A 4,175-nucleotide genomic window follows, 5' to 3' on the forward strand; every position below is an offset into this window, starting at 1 on the left:
ATTTTAACAGTGATTTTTCTCTAAGTTTGAGCCTGGTTAATTAAGTTTGCTTATGTGTGTGTGTGTGTGTGTAAATTTAATTTGCTTTTGCATTTCCCAAATGTTCTGCAATAAGCATATAATTCTATTAAAATCGAATGAAAGAGAATATGGGTGGGTTACTGAAAACAATAGAGAACTCAGTCTGTCTTAGAATTCATTTTCTTTGCAGTTGGTGTCTCATTACTTTCCTACCCTGTACATTTGATCATTCTTGTCACAGTTTCTGTTGTGGACTTTCACCTTGGCCTTCAGACATGTATCTTGTCTTCTGTTTCTTCCTTCTTTCCCTGGCTTTGAGTCCAACTAAAGTATGGTTTTCAGTCCATACTTTTACTGCCTCAGGTTGCTGAGTTTCTCATGGCCTCCACCATGCTGGCTTTACTCTCTGTCGCTCCTGCAGCTGCCCAACATGAACTGAAGCCTACTCTTGTTTTCTTTCTTTTACAAACGGATTGTTGTATCATCATTGTATTAGTTTGCTCAAGCTGCTGTAACAAAATCCTGCAGAACGGTTGGCTTAAACAACAGAAATTTATTTTCTCACAGTTTTTGGAAGCTGGAAGTCAAAGATCCAGTTGTCAACCAGGTCTGTGTCTCCTGAGGCTCTCTTCTTGGCTTGCAGATGGCCACCTGCTCACTGCAGCCTCACGAAGCTTTTCCTCTGTGCTCCTATATCCCTGCTGTTTCTTCATCTTCTTCGAAGTATGTGAGTCCTGTTGGATTCAAGCCCACCCTACTGGCTTCATTTGAGCTAAATTGTGCTTTAACACCCGCATCTCCAAATACAGTCATGTTCTGAGGTACTTGGGGTCAGAACTTCAACATCTGAGTAACAATCCGTAACACTCAGGATTCTGAATTGTGTGAACACGACTCATTCTAGATAATTTGAGGATAAATGAGATTTATGAAAGATTTTAATTTTTTAAAAATATATGTGAAACTAGAGAGAGACAGAGAGAGTTCCCATCTGCTGGTTCCCTCACCAAATGCTCACAAATGGCCAGAACAAAGCCAAGAGCCAGGAACTCATTCCAGGTCTCCCAGATGGGTGTCAGAGACTCAAGTTCTTGAGGCATCAGCTGCTGCCTCCCAGGAAGGGCATTAAACAGGAAGCTGGAATCTGAAGTGGAACCAGGACTAGAACCCAGGTACTTGATATAGGATGTGGCCTGCCCCAGCAGGTGGCTTAACGACTGTACCAAACACTTGCCCCTATGAAAGGCTATCAAGTAGCTCACACAGGCTCCTGGAGGACCAGAAAATCTAGCATGGAGGCGCCACAGCTCAGACAATGCCCGGTGCAGATCCTGTGGCAGTTACCACCAAGCCCAAGCGATTCCTGCCAGGGTTTCCGCCACCTCTGCCTCTGAAGGAAGAATGACAGACATTCCATGCCCTGTCTGCCTCCTAATGACACCGGCTTCTGAACAGAAGTTGCACTTGTATCTCTGGGTCTGGTGGCAGGAAGCCTGGATCATCAAAGGTCTGTGGCTCCCCTGCAAGGCAGGCTGGGAAAAGTGGACCACTGTCTTCTACCTAAGGGGAGTGGGAATCAGACAGTCAGGAGATAGGGAATTCCTAAACAAAGAAAGAGCTTCAAAAGGGGCTTGGCAGCCAAAAGCAAGAAAAATATCCACTACGCTGCAGATAACGATGTTTAAGAGCATGGAGAGTTACATTTGGGAGTGGCTCCCGTTCACTCTTTCCAATTTGAATTGGTTTGTCTTTTTTTGTCATCTGCTTTTTACACGATTCGATCTAATTATGAAAGTAATACAAGCTCAATGGAGGAAATTTGGAGAACTCAGAAACATGCTAAGAGGAAAGTTAAAAATACCATGGGGCCGGCGCTGTGGTGTAGTGGGTAAAGCCACTGCCTACAGTGCTGACATCCCATATGGGTGCTGGTTCGAGATCCAGCTGCTCCACTTCCGATCCAGCTCTCTGTTGTGGCCTGGTAAAGCAATAAAAGATGGCCCAAGTCCTTGGGCTCCTGCACCCATGTGGGAGACCTGGAAGAAGCTCCTGGCTTCTGGCTTCGAATCAGCACACTCCAGCCATTGTGGTCATTTGGAGAGTGAACTAGCCGATAGAAGACCTCTCTCTCTCTCTCTCTCTCTGCCTCTCCTTCTCTCTGTGTAACTCTGACTTTCAAACAAATAAATAAATCGTAAAAAAAATAAATAAATAAAAAGAAAGTTAAAAATACCTGAAATCTTACCACCCAAAGAGAACTACTCTTGCCGTTTTGATAAATGCCCTCATATTCTTTTTCATATGTCTATATGGTCATGTTTCTCATACTGAGGCTTTGACCAAGGATGGACCACCTATATCATGGTGGTTCCATAAGATCATAATGGAGCTGAAAAATCCCTATTCCCTAGGATTTTTACTGTCTCTTTCCTGTGAGTAGTAGATACACAAAGACCATTGTGTTATAGTTGCCTACAGTATTCACAAGCGTAACCTGCTGTGCAGGTTTGAAGCCTGGGAGCAAGGTTTATGTAAGTGAACTCTCTGATGTGCACACAATGCCAAAATCACCCAAGGATATATTTCTCAGAATATATTCCTGTCATTAAGCAATGCAAAGTGGTATAAGATACAGGATGTAATAGGCATGCTATTTTATAGTCTTCTGCTCTCACTTAGGAATACATCATGAATGCTGGGTTTTCTGAGTCAATTTCCCCCACAAATGATTTGACACTCTTGACATGTCTACCAGCCTTTGATTCAGCTTCTATCAAAACTAGGCAGGTGAGGATTTAGTTGATCCATTGAGATGTCTGCTACAAGGCCCATATCCCACATCAGCAATCCTGGGCTCAAACCCAGATCTGGTTCCTAGCTTCTGGCTCCAGCTTCGTTCCAACACAGACCCTAGGAGGCAGTTCAAGTGATTGGGTTCCTGCCACCTACTTGGGAGACCTGAGAGTACTGACTTCCAGCTTTGGCCTGGCCTAGTCCCTGACATTTTGAGCATTTGGGGAATGAAGCAGTGGATGAGAGTCTCTCTCTCTCTCTCTCTCTCTCTCTCTCTCTCTCTCTGTGTGTGTGTGTGTGTGTGTGTGTAATTTTACCTCTCAAACAAATAAATAAATCTTTTTAAAAAAGTGGGCCCAATCTAATCACACAGTCTCTTAACAGCAGAAAACGTTCTTGGGCTGGAAGCAAAAAAGAGCTGCAGCAGAAACAGTCAGAGAGATTTGAGCAGGAGTCAACCTGCCATGGCTAGAAGGGGCCACATGGAAAGCATGAGGAGTGCAGGCCATGTCTAAGAGGAAAGCCCAGCTCCTGACAGCCAACAAAGGGGGACCTCAGTTTTACAATCACAAAAAAAAAAAAAAAAAAAAAAAAATGTAGCCAACAATCTGAATGACTTTGGAAATGGATTCTTTGCCAGAAGCACCTGAAAAGGTTCTGCCAAAACCTTGTTTTAGTATGGTGAGACCCTCAGTACTAGGACCCCAGGGAGCCATGTTGTACCCAGACTTTTGACCTATAGAGTTGTGAATTAATAAATAGCTGTTGTGTTAAGGCACACATTTGTGCTATTCTATTAAAGCAGCAATAGAAACCAACATGTGGTCTGTAATCAAAATCTGCCCTTGAGAAAAATTCACTTTAAAACTTAATTATTGGGGCCAGCGCTGTGGCACAGCGGGTTAAGCCACCATCTGCAGTGCCAGCATGCCATATGGGTGCTGGTTCGAGTCCTGGAGGCTCTGTTTCAATCCAGCTTCCTGCTAGTGCGCCTGGGAGAGCAGTGGAGGATAGCCCAGGTGCTTAGGCCACTACATCCACATGGGAGACCAGATGAAGCTCCTGGCTCCTGGTTTCGGCCTGGCCCAGCCCTGGCTGTTGCAGCCATTTGGGGAGTGAACAAGTGGATGGAAGATCTCACTCTCTTTCTGTAAATCTTTCAAATAAATAAATGATTTTTTAAAAAAACTTGATTATTAGGTTAAAATACAGCTTTCTGCAATCTGGGAATATTGATATATGAATTATATCATTATCATTAGTTCAGAAAATTCCAAACTGAAATAATTATTGCATTACTACAACCTAAGTAAAATGAAGCTAAGTAGTGTATAAATTCTCTATTTGCTTATAGGATCATT

The sequence above is a fragment of the Oryctolagus cuniculus genome, chromosome X (genome assembly GCF_051225735.1).
Source record: "Oryctolagus cuniculus isolate XC-2025 breed Fujian yellow rabbit chromosome X, ASM5122573v1, whole genome shotgun sequence".
Lineage (NCBI taxonomy): Eukaryota > Metazoa > Chordata > Mammalia > Lagomorpha > Leporidae > Oryctolagus > Oryctolagus cuniculus.